This window comes from Grammomys surdaster, unplaced genomic scaffold (genome assembly GCF_004785775.1).
Source record: "Grammomys surdaster isolate TR1022 unplaced genomic scaffold, NIH_TR_1.0 65, whole genome shotgun sequence".
Classification (NCBI taxonomy): Eukaryota; Metazoa; Chordata; class Mammalia; order Rodentia; family Muridae; genus Grammomys; species Grammomys surdaster.
This window is the reverse complement of record NW_021604567.1, coordinates 18,334,525-18,356,370: the sequence shown is the minus strand read 5'-3', so window position 1 is coordinate 18,356,370 and position 21,846 is coordinate 18,334,525. Positions and strand designations below refer to the sequence as shown.

The 21,846-nt window shown below is 47.2% G+C and overlaps 1 protein-coding gene across 2 annotated transcripts in view; it reads right to left on the bottom strand.

The window, feature by feature from the left end:
- The window catches only part of Farp1 (FERM, ARH/RhoGEF and pleckstrin domain protein 1), a 246,828-nt gene extending 235,012 nt beyond the window's left edge, over positions 1-11,816 (bottom strand). For both annotated transcript variants that reach the window (XM_028771320.1, XM_028771347.1), the window contains exon 1: positions 11,758-11,816. The gene's annotated coding sequence lies outside the window, so the exon portion shown is untranslated. The remainder of the gene's footprint in view (positions 1-11,757) is intronic.
- Between the last annotated feature and the right edge of the window lie 10,030 nt (positions 11,817-21,846).

Sequence of the window (21,846 nt, the reverse complement as noted above, 5' to 3'; positions counted from 1 at the left end):
ACATACACATACCTTATATACATACACACACATACCATACATACATATACCATACATACACACACACACACAAAACTCACATACCCTCTTGCACAGGGCATAAGTGCTCAATAAAAGATTGCTGTCAGAGAAAATGGCTTTATCCCTTAGGTGACAGGTTTTCTATATCTGTATCCAAAGCACCTAAGAGCATTTGGCTGAGGTATTCTGGGGAAGAAAGAAACTGCTCACCTTTATAGCCCTTGCTCGAGCTTTTCTCTGGAGCACTGTAAGCATTAAACGCCTTTGACCAGGTACCCCACAGTTACCATGCCTTTCAATATCAGATATTGGGTATATGTGTGTGTGTGCATACCTATAGACATATATATACATATGTATGTATGCATGTACATATGTGTGCATGCATGTGTGTGTATATGTATGTGCGTGTGTGTGCGTATGTGTATGTATATGTACATGTGTGTGTGTCCACTAGGGCTTTTCTGTTCTGCAGTGTCCCAACATCTACAACAGTGTCCCTTGTACCACTTGCAATTTGTGAAGACCGGAATCTGGGATGGTATTGGGATTAGCAGGTTACTCATGAATCCACACTAAGACTTTCACTCATCAATCAAAGTACAGGAAAACCATGGCTGAAGTTTGAGACATCGTGGCTCCTGACGTCCAGGAATTCACTGACAGCAAAGCCAGACATAAGAGCAGCTATGCACGATGACACCAGTGTCCCTGGATCCTCACCTCTGCACAGGGCTCTCCAAATGAGCTGCATCCCCAGCCCATATGTCTGTGTTCTTGAACAGTGTCCTCCCAAGGTGTGCCAAAGGAAGTCAGAAACAGACATCACCTCGGCCAGGACTTTGATGGATGGCCAAGGCTTGGGTGTGCCAAACGGTATCTTTCCTGTCAACACGCTGGAATTATCACACAACAGCCCTGCTTGCTGGAGATGGATTAGGGCTGAGAGAACTAACAACTTCAGTCACTGGTGCTTCTAACAAACGGAGACAGCAGAGTAGGGGATGGGCCTTACCATGTGGGATTCCCTCAGGCTGCAGGCGGCTACACTGACCACACTCCATCTTCTCCTAGATGCACAGGGATGCTCTGAGCCGCTCAGGGGAGGTGCTAACTCTCTCCTCATCCTCGAGGGGTGTGTTTGAACATGAGTTGGGAGAACGTTGCCATGAGGATAACATATTGCAAAGGATGAAAGACTTACAGCCTCACGTGGGATGTCAGGTCAGAAGTGCAGCATCTGAGCAACCAGGGGTGGAGTTATGAACCTGTGATCCCAGCACTTAAAGGGCAGAGACAGGAGGCCAGGGAGTTTCATAAGGCCAGCCTCAGCTACATAGCAGGTTTGAAGCCTAAAAGTGCTCCAGAGTGAGAGACAGAGAGAGAGGGAGAGAGAGAGGGAGGGGGGGGGGAGGGAGGGAGGGAGGGAGGGAGGGAGGAAGGGAGGGAGGAGAGAGAGACAAAGAGACAGAGAGACAGAGAGACAGAGAGATCATGAACTCCAAAGCTTCAGCAAGCTCCTGGCAGGTGGGGCGAGACCCCTGTGGAGACCCCTGGTTTTCCTTATCTGTGCCTAGGCATTCTGTGCGCCTTGAAAAGCAACTGAGGTCAGGACGGGCCTGTCATCTGGCTGTCCCCACAGCTCCCTCCACAGACCATTTGACAGCCACTCCCAAAGTACACAGACACTCCCTACCCCAAGAGTGCTCATTTCTGGTTAATCTTGTAGAGAGCAGCAAACATGGGGGTTCAAATACAGCTACAGCAACGTAAACCCAGCAGAACCAGACTTGTTTCTTCCCAGGGCTCTGAACAGGTGGCCCAGGAGTAAGGAGCACTTGCTGCTCCTGAAGAGGACCTAAGTACAGTTCCCAGCACCCACCCTGGTTGGCTCACAGACTGTAACTCCAGCTTCAGGGAGATTCCCTTTTCTTGTCCTCTGCGGCAATTGTATGCATGGACAGGTGAAACGCGCATGCACACAGACACAGACAGAGAGAGAAATAAACCTTACACAAAAGATGCTGATGTACAGGAAAGAGCAACCACCAGATACAAGGCACCATGCCACAGAGCTAGAGACTCTGCAGCCAGCTCTCAGATCCTGAGTTGCCTCTGCTCTTGCCTGGTCTGCTGCCGAGAGCTAAGCAAGAACTGAAACCTCCCCCATCCTGCTTCGCAGGGCTGGAGCTAGGCTTTTGTCCTTTGGGATAAAAATAAAAGGCACAGAGATGCTTATTCAACGGTTATGTACAACACTGAGACAGGAACACTGCACGCTGACAAGTGGTGCGAAAGCAGGGTGAATGGGCTAGCACAGGGCTAAAATGGGCTAACACAAGGACCTACCTGCCTGCACCTCGCCAGTGCCGGGATTACAAGTATGTGACACCATGCCATCTTTACATATGTCCTAAAGATCAAACCCAGACCCTGATTCTTACACAGCAGGCACTCTATCACATGCGCTATCTCCCCAGCCCCTGGGGGTTATCTGTGATGGTGGTGGATTTTCTAGGTGATACTGAAGATCTAACAGAGGACTTCACACATGCTAGGGAAACACTTTACCCCTGAGCCTCCTCAACGGCTTTTTTGAAAGACTGTACCGATTAAATGAAAAGATAAGAATATTGGTCTACATTCTGCAATTGTCTGCACACATGGCTTTTATCTGCAGCTGCTGCTAAAAACCCCTTCCCAGGAGAAGACACAAACAATGTCTACCCCTCCTTCTAAGGTCCTAATGACAAACTATGGCACAATTCCACAAAGCTCACTCTGGAGACCTATGTGTTTATTGGCTTCCTTACAGGGCATAAGTGAGCCATTACCTACAGGAGTGTGGGTACCTCTCCCTGACAAGGCTACACCAGAGTTCTTACCCAGTAGAAATAAGGGATAACTCATAGACACATAGATGGAACCCCTGTCTCCCAGTCTTTCTTGGCCTATATACTCTAGCCCCTCCCCAGGATACTATGCAATTAGGTTAACACTGCCTACAACTGGCTGTGTAGTCAAGTGAGGGTTCTGGAACCCTCCCCCACCTGCTGTGAGTGCACATGAAGAGTCAACAAGCACAGCCAGGATGAATTTTTACAAGTGAGCACAAGCCGAACACCCCAAAATTAGAGGGTGTTCGGTTTAGAGCAAGGGTTCTCAACCAGTGGGTCGAGACCCCTTTGAGAACTGCAGATCAGATATCTACATTATGATTTGTGACAGCAGCAAAATTACAGTTATGATGTAGTAACAAAATAACTTTATGGTTGGGGGTCACCACAACACCGGCTGTATTAAAAGATCCCAGCACTATGAAGGTGGAGAACCACTGGTCCATTATCCTCTAAGCCTTAAAAGATAGTCTTGAGAAGCAACAACTCATGTTCATGGATAAATACACAAGCAAACTCAGTAAGATCATCACTGGCTCATTTGGGTAACCTCCTCTGTGAGTCCCTTTCCTTGTTGTGTGATCAAATGCCCAACAGGAAGCATCTTGAAGGAGGAAGGGTTCATTTGAGCTCACAGTTTGAGAGAATACAGTCCATCCTGGCAACAGGTGGCCCTGTGGTGGCAGGAGCTTATAGGTGGGACCCTTTACCCTGGTAGAAACAGGTAGCAGACATCAGGCAGGAAGTAGAACCAAGAACAGGAGCCTACCTCCTCCAGCAAGGTTCCACCTCCTAAGAGTTCTACCGACTTCCAAGCAGCAAGAGCAACAAACACAAGAGCCCATGGGACTATCCACACGCACATCACACCACCTCTGGTTTTCCTGACTCTCCTGTAGTCAAGCACTTGGCCTCTCTCGAATCTGATGCTACAGAACTGAAGCACTGGAGGCATTTGAAGGAAAATGTATTGGCCCCAGATGAACATCCTCACGACTCCTACACAGCATAAGGGTTCATGTGAGTGCTATCCCAGGTGAAAGAAAAGTCGAGGACCACTTTTTTCCTCGGAACTCCTTGGGGTTCCAAGTGTGATCTAACTGGTAAAGGTCCTTCTAAGATGATGTGTGCCAAGGCTACCACCAAAAGAGGTCAAATTCAAGGATGCTTAAGCTGCATGGTTTGCATAAGCATCAAACGGTGCTTAAAAATAGTTTGCTCCTCAGAGTGACTTCACATTTCCATTGTCTTAAGTTTCTTTTCCTGTTGCTATGACAAAATATCCCAACAATAACTTAAGGGAAGGGAGCTTATTTCAGCTCACAATTCACCCATAAGAAGAGCCAAAGGAAGAGTGTTCACCATAGGAGGAGCATCCATCAAAGGAAGTGTGTCCACCATAGGAGAAGCATGCACCATAGGAGAAGCATCCACCATAGGAGGAGCCAAAGCAGTAGAGCTTGAAGCAGCAGGTTACATCACACCCCAGTGAGGAAGCAAAGAGAAATGAATGCCAGCCACTACTGGGCTTCCTCTCTCCACTCAACACAACAGCTACAGCCTAGGGAATGGCACCACCTACAGTGGACAGGTCTACCCACCTCAATTAACCTAATAAACATAATCCCCCAGAGGCCATCTCCCACCCAGGTGGTTGGAGATCTCACTACACTGACACCTGAGATTAACTATCACACCCACCCAATCACTTGCACAGAAAAATACATATTAAACCATTTTCTTGAAAATAGTGTTATATGGTAGATGAAAGGTAAATTCTTTCCATAATGTTCTGAATGGGAATCTTTCTGGTATAGCCCAACCCAAGGAGGGATAGAAAGTAAATAAATGCACTATTTAGTACAGGCTAATATTACTTAATAAGGCAGGCATGGGTGCCTGAAGCCCATAGGAATCTACAACACACTTACAGGCTCTGGCTCCATCTTCTACCTCTGTTCTCCTTCTGCCCAAACCACAACACAGCTGCTGTGGCACAGGTATCCCATCTAGTCTTCGGGGCTCTTTCCCTGGAACACCCATCAGCAAACTTCCCAGATACTGGAGGATTCTGGGAAGCCATTCTCTCAGCAACAAAGGAGCTTCAAGGAGCCTACCCAAATAACTCACTGTTGATCTAACACCACCAAAGAGACAGCATCGGGTGGGGGGATTGCAGGGGCCACCAGTTACAACAGCTAATTAGGCAGCGGCATCCAGTTAACCAGAGGTAACAAGCCCAAGGGCACAAAGCAACAGGCTAGGAATCACAGGGCAGATGGATAGAAAAAAAACTTTTCCTTAAAGACATTGGACCCTCTGAGGTGGGAGTTCTCCTCCCATTCCTCAAGACCTCTATTGATAGGTTGGAGATCTCATCAATGTCTGTCATTTATATTAAGTGGACAGGACAATTAAAAATTAGGAGAACAGTCTTCCTTGCCTATGTTACTTAACTGATATAAAGACTGTGCCAGGAAGGTGAGACTCCTGGGAACCTGGGAACCCATAGTCAGCTGTGGACGCCCTAAAGCACCTCACTGCTGATGGTTCGGTGGTTAAAGGATGCACTGCTCTAGCCCAAAGTGCATGTTCAGTTCCCAGAAGCCACACAAAGATGTTCACAACTGCCTGGAACTCCAGTCCTGGGAGCATCTAACACCTCTGCCCTCTGTGGGCACCTTCACTCCTGTGCACATACACAGACTTACAAATAAATTTTTTTTTTGAGACAAGGCCTCTCTATGTAGTCTTGGCTGTTTTGGAACTCACTCTGTAGACTGGGCTAGCCTTGAACTCACAGAGATCCACCTACCTGCCTCTGCCTCCAGAGTGTTGGGATTAAAACATGTCCCATCATGCCCAGCCACAAATGAGTTTTTAAAAATAGGATGTTAGAACTTGCTTTCTGCACAGGGTTCCAGTTTGTTCTTGTTCTTAATTGATTTTAAAACTAATTCTTTCTCGCCGGGCGGTGGTGGCGCACGCCTTTAATCCCAGCACTTGGGAGGCAGAGGCAGGCGGATTTCTGAGTTCGAGGCCAGCCTGGTCTACAGAGTGAGTTCCAGGACAGTCAGGGCTACACAGAGAAACCCTGTCTCGAAAAACCAACCAAACAAACAAAAAAAAAAAAAAAAAAAAACTAATTCTTTCTCATATTCCTTCCATCTGTGAAACAATACAACCCAATTTGAATTTTTTTAAAAAAGAAACCCTGTTTACTTGATCGTAATAAGCACTCATTTATTTCTATTTTCCAAACAAGCAGGTTGTTGTGTTTGTTTGTTTGTTTGTTTCCCATCTCCTGTCTTTCTCAGTGAATTTATTTAGGAAAGAACAAAACTGTCCCATGAAGAATGGCGGCCAGAGCACGGCCACAGTCATCCCCTTCCTTTCGTACAAGAACTGTTATTCCCCAAAGCTGAATACATCTCCTGACCATCAACACATACAACAATCAGACTGTGTGAAACATTTTGCTAAGAATGTCTGCTCTTCAAAAGACAGCAATGCAAAATGAAGATGGTCCACAAGACAGGCCCAACAGGTAAAGGCTCTTGGTGCTAAGCTTACCAGCTCTCATGACAGACAGGGAGAACTGACTCCTGCAAGTGGTCCTCTGATGGACACATCTGTGTTCGTCCATACAAACCCATGTGCATACACAGACAATAAAAACACAACAAGGAATTAAAAAGTGATGAAGATAAAATACATGAACGGATGAAAATATTGGAAGGACAAAGATGTAACAAGAGATGTGTGTCCAGAGGTGTAGAGAGTCACAACTATAAGGAAAGTGGTCCTGGGTATGTGCAGTTCACTCATGACAAGTGTACTCAATACAGCCAAAGAACACACACACACACACACCAAGACAACAACAATAATGTAGAAGACATACAAAAAGCAGACATACAGTTGACTGGGGAAATATAAAGCAGAACTACTTCACACTATTATCTCATGTCCCTCTAAAGGACTAAAATGAAAGAACTGACAATTCCAAGTGCAAGTGAAGAAGAGTCACAGAGCCTGGCAGGTGGGACTGTAAAACAGGGCAAACCCCTAGAAAATAGATGGCACGTCAACAAACACCTCATGAGGCCAGCAGAAACAGTGAAAACATACTTCCACACAAAGACCTGTCTACAGATGTTCTTAGGAACTTTGTTCATGAACACCAAACTCACAAACAACCTGGTGGCCCAAGATAGATCTTGATACCACATCTGGGTATCACAGCCCAAGTCCTGTAAGAATCACTGAGGAGCAGAAAGGAGCCACCTGGGATGGCTAAGAAAGAGAAGAGGAGGAAAAAAAAAAGACAGGAATAAATATAAATCAGAAAAGACATGACACCTAGACCCATTACAGCAAAACCACACCGTACCCCAAAGAAAAGCTAGACCATTCAAAAATAACAGTTAGCTGGCTGAATACCACAGGAACTGCCGCTGAGAATTCCACATCTCCACAATCCATCCTTCTGAAACAAAGATACTTAAGGAGCTCAAAAAGAGAGGACTATGGACAGATGTGTTAATGGAATTCCAGGAGGCAGTGCTGTCAGAAAGGAAAACAATCCCAGAAGCCTCTGTGTTCAAGACAGAGTGCAGAACACAGCTGCCTTATCCAGGCAAGAACTAGAGGAAACATCCATTCCAGTTGGAGAAGCAACTGGATAAAAGGGTGGGTTTAAAAATATTAACACAGTATTTGGGAAGAGGTGGTGGGACACAGGTAAGTTTTTTTTTCCATGTTTTCATTCCATCATTTTTATGTGCACGTAAAAAAAAGAGTGTGTCTTTTACATGTCAGCCATGTTTAAGGACCAAATTGCTCAATTACAATGAAGTGAATATAAAGTCAAATACCAAATTCTCATATCCCCAGAACTGCAACCTATCCATGGTCAAGTGTCCCCAGTTTAAAAAAAAAAAAAAAATCCAGGGACTAATTTAAAAGAGCATTAAAAGCTAAGCATGTTTATTCACTCCACAAATATGTACTGAGGGGTTGTTATGTTCCAGGCTCTATCCTAGATCCAGAAATAATAAGAAGGAAAAGCTGAAAGTACCACAATCTGACTTCTAAGTCTTCCTCTGAGATTAGTAATAAATCACCTTTATGAAAAGCATTTCTCCAAAAGTCTTCAGGCAAAACAAAGTGACTACTGCCATACTGGGTTTATTGATACATTGCAGAGTTCATTAAAGGCGACCTAGTTGGGCCTGTGGCATTTTTGTTTTAATGTATACACAAGCGACAGGTTATCACATAAAATTCTGTGTAAATGATGAATCCCACATTAATTCCAAATCTTGCAGACTATAATTTCTATACCACAGCAGAATCCAAACACCGCTGAAAGCTCATGTGCATGCGCCCAATGTCAGTCAAGCAGTAGGCTGGTCCTTCCTTTATTTCACAAGAAGCAAGCTCAGAGTACCATGTCTAAACAATGTATCAATGACCCACTTTGTTCAAAGCACACCAAAACGTTTTCGACTGACTCAAACCAAGGGAAGGATAGCTCCACTAAAGTCTGCTTCTCTCGATTGAAACAAGCATTTTTCCCCCTAGGGGGCTTTTTGATTTAAAAACAAAAGCAGTAATTGCCATAAGTGGATGGAGAAGTTGGCATTTCCAGTAATCTTAATGACGACCATCTGGCTCTTACCTTGGTTACATGGAAGTGGTTAACGAGGGTTACAGCCAAACCTGTGTCACGGAGGGCCAGAGGACTACAATCTAGTAATGCCACAGCATAAATGTCAGCCATTAAAGGGCAAGAAAAAGCAGTTCAACCACTTATGTTCAAGAGTCCACTGGGAGAACTCTCTCCTTTCTGCGTATGCATGTGTGTAATCCCGGCTGGCCTCAAACTCATAATGCAAGTATAACCAAATGTGACCTTGAACACTTGATACTCTACCTCCAGAGGGCCAGTGTTACAGGCACGAGCCACCACACCTGGTGTATTCAAGGCTACGGACAGAACCCAGGATGAACACTGCACCAAGTAAGCTTACAGCTCCCTTCCATCAAAAGTATCAAACCACAAGAGAAACACAGCCGGAAGATATACAGAGCCGGAAGACATACAGCCTCCTGAGGCCCTCCTCCTCTCCCAGACAAGGCAGGGCATCCCTGCCAGTCCTGGAAGAAAGGACTCCCAGAACTGTGTCACAGGGCTGTTGAGGCCTCTCTGTATTATAGCATGTTCTTTTAGAGAGGAGTTCTCAAAAATGCTAAACCATTCCCTGCAGCAAGCAAAGTCAAATCACAAAAGATTGGTTTAAGATGACCAATACATCATGCCAGAGAAACACTAAGTCTACAAAGTCACAACCTCCTTGATTCTCTCAGAGTATCACCAGGTTGTTTTTCCAAAGTAAAGCCAGCATGCAAAACTTCGGTTTTTCTTTTTCCTATCTAGAGTTCTCCAACATCCACTCATTTTCCCAAGTGAATTTAACTATCAGGCATTCTTTCCCCACCCCTCCTTTCTGTTATTGAGATTGGAGTTAAGGCTGGCCTTGAATTTATGAGCTCCAGCTCCAGGCTTCTGCCTCCAGGACACTGGGATTTCCTGTGCGGTCCCACACCTCCTCTCTCTTTTCAATATTACTTATATAATCTTCATCTTTAAATATTTTCCCTTGGATAATTCCTTTAATGAAAAAAAAAGGACAAAAAAAGGTCACAAAATCAATGATCCCAATATCAATGCCCAATAAGAGAATACCAGTGTAGAAAAGTACACTAAAAATACACATCATATGCACGCCTATCTATAATCCTAGCACTCAGGATGACCGAGACAGGAAGATCTCCAGTTAGGCCAGTCAGGGATACACTCTAAGATCCTATCACAAGCCGGGCGGTGGTGGCGCACGCCTTTGATCCCAGCACTTGGGAGGCAGAGGCAGGCGGATTTCTGAGTTCAAGGCCAGCCTGGTCTACAGAGTGAGTTCCAACACAGCCAGGACTACACAGAGAAACCCTGTCACGAAAAAACAAAACAAACAAACAAAAAAAATCCTATCAGAAAAGGAAGTAGAGTCGGGAGGGGGATGTTTGCATCGTATACCTAACTTCGGGAGGATCCCAACTTAAGAGAACTCCTAAATCTTAACAGCATATCCCAAGTCAGAGGAGCACACCACAGTTCTGCCTACACTACTCCCCCCGCCATGAGGAGGTAGTTACCTCATCGATGACCGTGTATTTCTAGCTTCCTGTGGGTTTGGCAGACATCTGCTCACTATCTACATCACCGACTCCCCCAGTTGACCAGTCACTGCCCAATAATGCTTCTATTTATTTTACCCAGAAGCAGAGCTATTAGCCAGACATACTAAAAACACAAACGTTTCGTTGTGCTTGGAGAAGGTCCAATATTAGTGTCTTGCTGCAGACCGATGCTGCAGGAATATAAAGTGGGCTGTGTGGATGCCATGCCCACGGAAGACGTGCATTGTCAGGGACCCACCCACCTGAAAAGCTGAGACTAAGACGCCAGCAAGAACTGTGGGGCCAAGGGAAAACGACAGGGGTATGAGAAGGGTCCCGCCTTAGACTTAAAAATACCAAACCAATGTTTAAAGGTAACTCCTCACTAAAGCGTTCGTAATCCAAAAGGCTTTTCCTCCCTCCTCCATTCCTTGTTCAGATACAAAAAAGAAAAGCAAGACAACGCTAGGGGAATGTTCTTAAGTGGGCTTGGCCAAGTCCCCACGTGCAAAGCACATTAAACATGGCCCATCCTTGGGTCGAGGTTATGGTCCGAAAATGCTGCCTACTGAAGGGAGGGTATGGAAGTCGGGGTGGGGGGTGGTAACCATGGGCAGGGGCCAGGGCTAAGGGAGTCAAACGCGGGAAACTAGCACGGAGGAAGGCTGAAACAAAAATAAATGAAACAGCCGGAGGCCACTGAACTCCGGAGGGGGGGAGGGGTGCGAGAGGCTGAGCCTGGTAAACTGTTCCAGATGAGAGGCAGTTATTCGCTCCCACATCTTCACCAGCACGTCTCAAACCTCGTTCCTTTGTGAGCCCTACCTCTCCCTGTTCTAGGGGACTCTAGAAAACCCCAGTCAGCCGCTGGTTTCCGGGTCCCATCAAGGAATCTGGTACCCCTCCACGACCCCTAGGTCTAAGGCGCTCACTCACAGGGGTCCGGATGGATCACAAAGACTAAAGTTTCCCGAACTTAAATCGTAAAAACCACAATCAGAAATTCTGAAATGCACCCTCCACACAAAATTATGATATATCCTGTGCTTTAAAAAGGGAAAGAAAAAAAAAACTTTCCCCTCCATAAGGCACAGAGCAAAGAGAAACAAAATCTAACTTAAGAGGGCGTGTTCCTCTTTGTCACCCACCGGGAGGCTCTCGCCCCGCGTGGGCGAGCTGCGGTGACCCGGCGGCACAGTGGCACCCGCGCGGCCCGGGGACCGACCTCTAGAGCCGAGATTGCAGCCTGAGGTCCGGAAGAGGCGTCGGGGGCGCTGTCACCAAGCAGGGTGGGATGGGAGGAAGCGGGGGAGGGGCGCCCGAGGAGGGGAAGCCAAGAGGGGAACCCACGACCTCAGAGCCCCGCAGCCCAGGTCCGCGGAGGTGAGCTCCACGGGTGCCCAAGGAGCCGGGGCTCTTGCTATTGTTGCGGGGCCTGCGGCCGCCGGCTACGGGCGGGACCGTTCCCGCGGACTCCGCAGCCAGCTCGGCCCGCGCCCAGGGCCGCGGGAGCGGGGACTCGCACAAGTTGCCGCCGCGGCCCGGTCCACCCCGGCGGCCGCCCTCCCGCCGCGGTCATTGTTCGCTGCACGCCTCCTACCTCGGCGGCTCCGGCTCCCGGCTGCGCGTTGCGGGCTGCAGGGCTGGCGAGGGCGCGGCGGTGGCGAGCGAGGGGTCCCCGCGGGCGGCGAGCGGCGGGCGCGCGAGCTAGGCAGGCGGCGGCCGGCCGAGGTCCGAGCCATCAAAGGTGGCGCGGGGCGGAGGGGAGGGCGGAGCAGGCGGGGTGGGTGGGGAGCGCGCTCCGGGTCGCCGCGGCCGCCTCGACGCCCGGCCCGAGCGCCACTCGCGTGGGGAGGAGCGGCGCAGAGCGGGCGGTGGCCGCGTCCCCGCCCCGCACCTTCACCCGGCTCCCCGCTCCCCGCAGCCGCTGCGCCCACGCCAGGACCAGCCGCCTCCGAGGCCGGTGAGCGGGAAGTGCGGGCCACCGCCGCCCCTCCCAGGGCCTGGGCCGAGCCCTCGGCAGGGGGAGCCTGGGCACCGCCTGGGGACGGCAGAGAGCCACAGCCCCCTCCAGCGTCCGAGCCGTGACCTGCGCCGGCTCACCGGCCCCGCCCCGCTCCGCCCCGCCCCGGAGGCAGGTGCGCAGAAAGGTGGACGGCGGGCAGGGCGGTGCCACCCCGCAGCTGTGCCTTACTTGGGCGTGCGGCAAGAGCCGGTGTCTGAGCTGCACCACCAAGCCGAGCGCGGGAAGAAGCGCCAACGCGGAGACGCGAGCGCTAGTCCCTGGTGTCGAGCGGGATGCGAAGGCCCGGAGGAGCCAGCAGTAGCTGGCGGGAGATTCGTGTTACTGACTCCCCAGGTCGCCTTTAGAAGCCTGACATAGGGCTACGACATCACGTGGAAAGCGTTTTACCGAGACCCACGAACCCCCCCCCCCCCCCCCCCCCAGGCCACTAGCGCAGGCTTCCGGCACCACCCTAAGCGGCTCGGTATTCAATGCCGGAGGCACAGGTGCCACCTCCGATGCTGCTCCGGCTCAGGTCTACCACCTGAGCAAATACCAGGACAACGCCCACCCCCACCACCCTCCGACCAGGGACAGCAGAATGCCCCGCAAAGTGGCAAGGTTTAGGGTGGCTTGCCGTTGTTTGATCCTCTGTTTTTCCAGAACTTGGTGATAGAGTGAGAAGATTCGGGATCGAGAAGGCCCAGGACGCTAGGTGACTTTCCATCACTCTCCCCACCCACTGGGTGCCATTTTTCCTTCCTCCTTCTTTCCTGACTCTGGCTGGGAAAGGTCTAGGGCCGCCGACCATATGGAACACAGGAAAGCCTTATTCTGCTGGATCCAGAGGCTAGTGTGACCCGCTCCTAGAGCCAGTTTGGCTCGGATTCTGGTCATTTTCCACCCTGGAGGAGTTCACTGACCTCAATCCCAAAGGACACATTTTACAGAGAAGTTACAACTGAACTTAACCAAATGAAAGTCTCTGTGGAAAGGGAGGCTTAAGACACGAAAGCTTAATTATCAGAGAGGGACACCTGTAAGTCATGGGTGTCCAATGCAGGTTGCTAAAGGTTTGGAGGGGCACCTGTAAGTCATGGGACTGGAAAGCAGGCTGCTGGGGGTTGGGGTTGTTTCTTTCATGCTGCACAAGTTCCTCTGGCCTCGGGAAAACCAGACAAGCCTTGGGTGGTTTGCTGGAGAGAATCATGGGTGGGCTGGAAGCTGGCTCTGTGACCAAATTGTGTGTGGCTTTACAAGTATGGGTGAGCTATTTTCAGCCAGTAATTTTCTTAAATGTAGCGGTCAAACTGCCACCAGGAGCAGCAGCGCGCAATTTTGAGAAATAGAAATTCCTCCCCACTCCTCCCCAGAAAGTCTCATGTAGCCCAGACTGGTCCTCAGGCCTTTACCTCTTAGGCATTGGGATTGCAGTCTAAGCCACCAGGCCCAGTAAAGGAAAGCAAATTCAGACAATTACCACACCTTAAAAACTGCTATACTAGGGAACCGACCTCAGATTCAGGGTCTCTTCACGGGATAAGAAGACGGCGCCCAGACTGGTTTCTGAGGCATGAGATTGATGGGTTTGAAGCAGGTCATTTCCAGTGTGCAGCCTGGTTTTGCTGGCACTCTGTGGAGCTGTGGAATTGCTAGGAATCTTGTTCCAATTCAGATTGTGTTATCAGCTTGTTTCAAACACTTCAGGTGATGTATTTTGGTTGGTCTAGGAACTGCGTTGGCAATCGTGCTGTGTCCCAGGACTAACGGCAAAATGGTAGATACTACCAAAAAAGCAAACCATAATGTTTCCGAGGTCACCCTCACTGAAGGTCAACACTTTCTACGTTCAGCGTTTGGTTCAACTGATTAGTATGTCTGGGATATGACCAGTTTGGTTTTGCTCTTAGAGTTACTTACTGCGCCTTTTTATGTCAGGGGTGTAGATGCCACTGCGCATGTGTGTGGAGGTCAGAGGTTAGCTTGTAGGAGTGGTTTCTCCTTCCACCAAGTGGGTTCCAGGAATCAAACTCGCATCGTCAGGATTGAGCACCCTTACTCCACTGAGTCATCTCATAGGCTCCGGTCATGCTGTCTTATTGTCTCAACGTTAATAACTAAGAAGGTAACTGGTTTTTGGAGCCAAGCTGAGGGAACAAGAAGACCAAGGAGGAGCTGACGGGAAGACAATTAATATGGGGATTAGGAAGTGAGGAGGTCCCGGGCAGTGGTGGCGCACGCCTTTAATCCCAGCATTTGGAAGGTAGAGGCAGGTGGATTTCTGAGTTCGAGAGTTCAAAGCTAACCTGGTCTACAGAGTGAGTTCCAGGACAGCCAGGGCTACACAGAGAAACCCTGTCTCGAAAAACCAAAAAAAAAAAAGGAAGTGAGGAGGCTCAGAGCACCTTCATGGTACAGAATTCACTCTTCAGGTTTGTCTTTATCACTGCAGCCCCTAAAAACTGAGGTGTCAGTTTGTCATAGCAAATCACTTCTGCGCTTTCAGAATAGACTTAGGATGTTCTAAGCTGTGGGTGAAATTATTTAGTCACCTATTACTAATCCTTTTATTATATTATCTCTTTAAAAAGTGGTTCATGCTGATTATTCTGCTACATAGAAGGATGCAGCATGAGGGTGCTTTTCTATGACAGACATTTCCTGGGGAGACACAAAACACAGGTCCACTCTCCCCAGGAAGGGAACAGACCAAAGTAACAACTGCACCACAGTGCAGCCTGTCGAGCAAAGGAGAATATTTTTAAGTAATTCACAAGAGTGTGGGTGAGCAGGGACATGGCCCAGAGTCCACCCCAGCACAGGTAACCAACCATAGGACCTACAAGACATTGCCCAGGACTGGTGGGAGAAACTCCTTCCAACAAGCAAGGGGGCCAGCTAGTTTCCTCCCAAGATTAGCTTCTCAGACCTGTGAGGTTTGTTTACTTCCTGAGTTTCAAACGATGCCCCTTCCATTTGTTTTCATCTGAAGAAAGCAGCTTCCAAGGGACAGCAAGTTAAACACCAGCCTGAACCAATGTTCAGAGGGTCTTTCTCCCTCCCCCACCCCTCGATGATTTATTTGTGGAGAGCATGCAGATGACCTTAGGTGAGGTCAGTTACTGCCACCCACATTAGCCACAATTGCCTACAACTCCAGTTCTTCTGTTCGTACTTATAATAAGTAAATCTTTTAAAACACAAACAGGTGCTTATGGTGCCCTTAATCCTAGCACCAGCAAGGCAGAAGCAGGTAGATCTCTGTGAGTTTGAGGGGAGCCTGGTCACTATAGTCAGCTTCAAACCAGCTAGACATAAATAATGGGACCTCGTCTCACATACACACACAATTGCAGATCAAGCCTGTGTGTACATGATAATAGAAAGGCAGTGCAGAATAATAATACTAAGCAACCATTCCCAGTGTCACTGCTCAGAGGTAGTTTCTCCATCTAGTTTTAGACTTCCTGAAATATCCTAGCCTTGTAAAAATGGAGACGCTCTGGGGGTGGTGAACAGCTGGTTCCGCAGTTAAGAGCACTTGTTGCTCTTGCAGAAGACCCTGGTTCGGTTCCCAACAAACACATGCTGACTCATAGCTACCCATCACTCCAGTTCCAGGGCATGTAAAACCTTCTGGCTTCCGCCAGCAACAGTCATACATGTGGTACATACACATGCTTGCACATAAAACAATCAGACACAAATATTTTTTAAAGTGTATTGCACGGATCTTTACTACAAAGAGCTCATGTGTTACTTTGAAGACAAACTGTTTTTCTGTAGTTACCACCCACTTCCCAGCAAATGTTACCACTCTTTGGTCTAGGCAATCTCTAGCTTTGGGATCAAGCTCTTCCTGGACCTATAGTGTGCTCTGTCAATGTCTGAGGAGCCTGCAGCCAGTCCCTGGGCAAGAAAGAGTGTCTGCCTAAAGCAGCTGTGGAGGAGAGTTCTGATTTACTCCTGATATACACATCCTGCAGACACCCTGGCCTTCTGTGTGACCAGGTCACAGTGACTCACTGCTGTTGCAAAGGGGAAAGTGAAGAGGTCACTTTTGTGGTTAGGTTGCAGCATATGTGACTGTCCTAGTTAGGGTTACGATTGCTGTAATGAAACACCATGACCAAAAGCAAGTTGGAGAGGAAAGAGTTTACTTTGTTTATACTTCCGAATCATAGTGTATCACTGAAGGAAGTCAGGACAGGAGTTCAAACAGGACAGAAGCCTGAAGTCAGGAGCTGACGCAGAGGCCATGGAAGAGTGCTGCTTACTGGCTGTGAAGCTCCACTCCAGAGAGACTCTAGTCATTTGTCCTTCCTCTCTGGAGATCTAAAACATGGCTGCAAATCATTTCACATTCCATCACTGATTTACTCTTTGAAGATGGGCAAAAGCTGTGACACTTCTGGTCAACAGGGAACTGTAGAATTGGTGCCCTGAGACCTTTATGGACATCTCAGAGAGACCATGTGGCTTCTAGCCTGTTCTCAGCACAGACTCTTATCAGAAGGCATGCTCCATGTCAAAAGTCACAACCTGCCCTAGACTGCCATGCTCAAGTTAGTGGGAGGTGCTCTAGGGAACAGTGCTGGGAGCCCACGGTTCACTCACCCCGGCCCATTGGCAGGATGGGAGGGAGGTGGATATCTCAGCAAAGCTCACTCTACTGTCCCTGTTCTCCAGGTCCCCAGCCAGCCCAACCTTCAGTATTCTTCCAGCTTATGCAGTACCATAGGACAGAGAGGCATCCCAATAGCACCTTGTCCAAATTCTTATTCACATTTTAGTTACTTTTCTGTTTCTGTGCTAAACAAGACATCACGGCCAAAGCAACTTATAAAGAAAAGGTGTATTTGGGGCTCATGGTTTCAGAGGAACCGAGCCATGGTCATACTGTAAGAGGAGATGATAGCAGGCAGGCATAGCACTGGAGGAGTGGCTGAGAGCTCACATCTTGACCTACATGAGCGTGAGGCAGAGAATGCTGACTGGGCGTGGCATGAGCTTTTGAAACCTCAAAAGTTACTCAAGGCCACACCTTCTAATCCTTCTCAGACAGTTCCACCAACTCAAGTCCAAGAATTCAAATACAGGAGCCTATGGAATCCATTCACACACAAACCAGCACACATAGCATCTGGGTAAAGTGTGTGTTTTGATCATTAAGCTTTATGTGTTTGCCATGAGACAACAGATGGCCAGAATGTTCATGAACAGAGACAGCATGGCAAGTGTTTCTTCTAAGTTTATTTTGTGTGTGTATGTGTCAGACAGAAGAGGTGTCAGATCTCTCAGATCTGGAGCGACAGGCATCTCATAGGACATCTAGTTAGTTGTGTCTGTGCTGGGATCCAAACTCTGGTCTTCGTGATTGAGAAAACTCTTAGCCACTGAGCTGTCTCTGCAGTCCCCATGGCAAACTGTTAAATCTGGTCATAAAAAAAAAAAGGGACAATTTTATTAGGTATAAAAGGACCATAGGGCAGGCAAGCTAGTTCCTACAGCAGCTTCCCAGAGGAGGTGGATGGCGAAGAGGAGGAGAGAAAGCAGTGTCCTTCATAATGAGGAAGGCTTCAGAGAAGAGGAAGGAGCACAAAGTCCTGGAGCAAACACACTTGGGCTGTGGCCAGTGCATCTGAAAGACAGACACAGAGAAGAAAGGAAAAGCGCGTGCTCTTTGAGTCAGGACTCAGAAATGCAAACAGACTTAACAGAACATCATAGCAGCTCCACAGTGGCTGCCAATGCTTGTCACTGAAGTAAGAGAAAACAATTTCATTATTTTATAATTGTATGTTCACCTTTCTTTTTATTTATTTCATATATATATATATGAAGAGAGAGAAACAGAGAGAGAGAGAGAGAGAGAGAGAGAAGGTCTCACTCTATAGAGAAGGCTGCCTTACAACTCATAGAGAGATCACCTATCTCTGCTTCCTGAGTTTGGGGACTAAAGGTCTATGCCTCCACCCCAGTTCCTCATTCACCTGAGTTGTCTCACACACACCCCTCCTGCCATTCACTGGGTTGCTGGTCCTTTCTTTTTCCTTTTTTGTTCAGCTGGTAGTATCATTGAGGTTCTAAGACATTCCAGCAGTGAATATGTTTCTCTGGTTTTGTTCAGCTTACCATACTTTGTGTAGCGAATTCTCCCCCTTTAGAATGTCATGTTTTTCTTACGCTTGCTCTTATAAGGTTTCATGGTTTTACTGGAAAAATCCCTTCACCATTGACTCACGGCTTTTTTTAAAAAAACATACTTTTCCACTTCAACAGTGTTAACCTTATACTTTATCGTTGATCTGTACGGTATTTATTTTGGCATGAGAAATAAGATGTGACTCCAACTTTTCTTTTCCCCCATATGGTTATGTAGATACCATTTGAATAACCCACCTCAAATGTGCTTCGTTAAAATGCCAACTTTGGGCCAGCAAGAAGACTCAACAGATAAAAGGTATTCACAGCCAAGTCTGTCCACGTAACCAGTACCTGGACAAACGTGAGGGAAGCAGGGAACCAATTCTCACAAGTTGTCCTCTGACCTTAGCATGTGCTGTGACATGTACATGCCCACACACATGTTCACATGCAATTAATATGTAAATGTGATTTTAAACATTAAAAACATTGGCTGCTGTACCTTATATTACAGTCAATATTCTTTTGCTTTGAGTTGCCTGTTTCTGTCCAATACCAAAGTGTTTGTGTTTCTAACTTCATAATGTATTTTACTATGTGATGCAGTTTATATCAAGACTTTGTGTCTAGTCTTTTGTCTTTCCAAATGAATTCCAGTATTAATAATCCTATTATAATTTTGGTTAAAATCTTCAAGTTGTAACCTTCAATCTCAACCCTTGGATTTTCTTCCTTTCTACTTATAACTGTTAAAGCAGGCTTAGCTGTTGTTGCCTTACTGAATATTGACTTATTTGACTGACTCATCACCCTACGAAATTGGAGCTATATTATAATCCTGTTTTACAAAGGAAGGATCTGGGACACAGAGAGGCTAAGTAGCTTACCCAGGGACACACAGCTAGTTAATTGGCAGAAAAGCAGATTCCAACCCAGGAGTTGAGTTTCAGAGGCCATTCTCTTATCTCCATTCTCCAGAGATCCTGGGCAGATGGAAATATAATGGAATGTTTCTAGGAATGAGGACAAAATGGGCTAAAGAGACACAGGTAAGCATAGCTCTCACCCCTCATCAAAGAAACAGCTTTTTGCAACAGATGGAGACAATTACAGAGATCCACAACTGGTCGTAATGCAGAGAGTAAGTGACCATGGAGTGCCCAGCTCCAACTGCAAAGCAACTCCCCCATCCCCTGTTCAAGCTCAGAGAACATCACAGAAGAGGGACCAGAAAGATCGTAAGAGCCAGGGCACCAGCCTGGTAGATAGTGTCCCTTAGCATGACAGGGAAGCTGCACACATGAGCACTTAGCAGTATGGCCACCTGGACAAGACCAGCATAATGCTGACATGACAGGATGGATATGGAATTCCACATGGCGACACCCCTAGATGAAGAGCCAGAGGTGGCTGCTGCCTGCAGAGAGACAGAAGCGGCAGATGAACTCCCATGCAGGTTCCAACCCAAAGCAGTCATGGACATGTCTACATAAAGTTAAACAGTTCAGTGCGTTATATACACGTGTGTGCACGTATATACACATACATATGTAAATACATGCAATAATAACAAAGAGATCATGGGTTTAGGAGTGGACATGGAGGAGCTTGAGGGGAACAGAAGGATGGGATTGTTGTAGACGCACTGCTTGTGCGGGAAGTTCTTAAAAAATAAAATGACTAACCTTTAAAAACAGTAAGAACTTTACTTTTCTCCAACTTTACTTTCCCTACTTGAGCCGAACAAGAAATTTCGGAGGAGCCCATGAGAAAGCTGTAGGCTACAGTCACTCAGAATCTGGCTCCCTTTGTCCTCAAGGAGAGAGTCTACCACTCTGGATACATAGTAACTTGGAGTGTTTTCATTGTTCAAAAGTGCAAGGCTTTCTGGCTTGGCAGGTGCAGCATGAGCTCACTGCTGTGGAATTGTAACAAGTTGATTTCAGAGAGGTAGAGAGCAGAACAGGGTTTCCAGAGCCTGGAGCAGGGGCAGTAAGAGCCAGGAGGTGGAGGAAGGTTGGGTGGCCATATGATAAGCTATTGAATAGTTCAGTAGTTGAACCAAATTGTAGTATACTGAATTTTTTAAATAGAAGAGGTTTAAATAATTTTAACATAAAGAAATAATAAAAGCTTGAGGTAATAGGTTATGTCACTCGTAACAGAATCTTTCTCTCCCTCTCTCTCTTTCTGTGTGTGTGTGTATGTATGTGTGTCTGTGTGTCTATATGTTTGTGTATATGTGTGTCCTTGTGTGTGTATGTGTGTGAATTTGTATCTGTGTATGTGTATATATGTGTGGATGTGTGTGTGGATGTATGTATGTGTGCCTATGTGTTTGTATATATGTGTGTCCTTGTGTGTGTGTGTGTGTGTGAATATCTGTGTATGTGTGCATATGTGTGGACGTGTGTGGATGTATGTGTGGATGTGAGGAATGGAGGACACGTGTCATTTGTGAAATAACGTCATTCCCCATTAGCTAAGCAAAGTCTCTATTATGCTTTCAAACATAACCCAAATGAGTCCACAGTTAATCACGAAATTATATCTACTTAATTCAGTAACTAAAGTAAACCAAGCAAGCAAAGAACTTGGGCTTAAATGACAGCCATCTGGACGAACGAGTTCCTCTTTGTTTTGTTTTGAGACCAGGTCTTACTGTGTGGCCCAGGCAGTAGCTAATGACACACAGACTGGAGGAATTATGAGAAAGAACTGTGATCCTGTGTACCTGCCAAACCAAGGCCAACCTGTGGATTGACCAGTGACAAAGGAAACAGAATATAATTCTTGATAGGCTCTTGGTGGTGACTAGACAGGTATTTACTCTAAAGTGATTTCAACTTTGCTGTCCATACATCATTTTTGTAACAATGATAAATACCATTTCTAGATGTACACTCAGAAGACGTGAAAATACGTGTACAAAAAAGCTTGCACACAAATATTTATATGAGAATTATTAATAACAGCCCCAAAGAGCAGGCAACACATAACCATATATGATGAGGAGGTAAAAAATAAAATATTAAATGAACTGGTCCACCCCATCAACAAGCCCTTCAATGAACTGCTGGGGTGCATGAAAGGATTGGCCATACAGAGCTAGAACTGCAGGATCTCCATGACACACGGCAACAACAGGATACCCAAGATGAGTCCCAGTGAGGATCCAGTATTGATGTGTGGCAGGATTTTTCCTGTCCAATCTATGTAAATATTAGTGCAGCAGGAGGCCTATGATTGTACAGGGAAAATGGAGGCGTCGCTAAGAGTTGCAGAGACAGGGAAAATCTCAGGAGAGAAGAAGGAAGCAAGATGGAGGACGGCCGGAAGAAGATCCTGATCACTCGTGGTTTTAAATAGCCACAGGTTGCCGGGCGGTGGTGGCGCACGCCTTTAATCCCAGCACTTGGGAGACAGAGGCAGGCGGATTTCTGAGTTCGAGAGTTCGAGGCTAGCCTGGTTTACAGAGTGAGTTCCAAGACAGCCAGGGCTACACAGAGAAACCCTGTCTTGAAAAACCAAACCAAA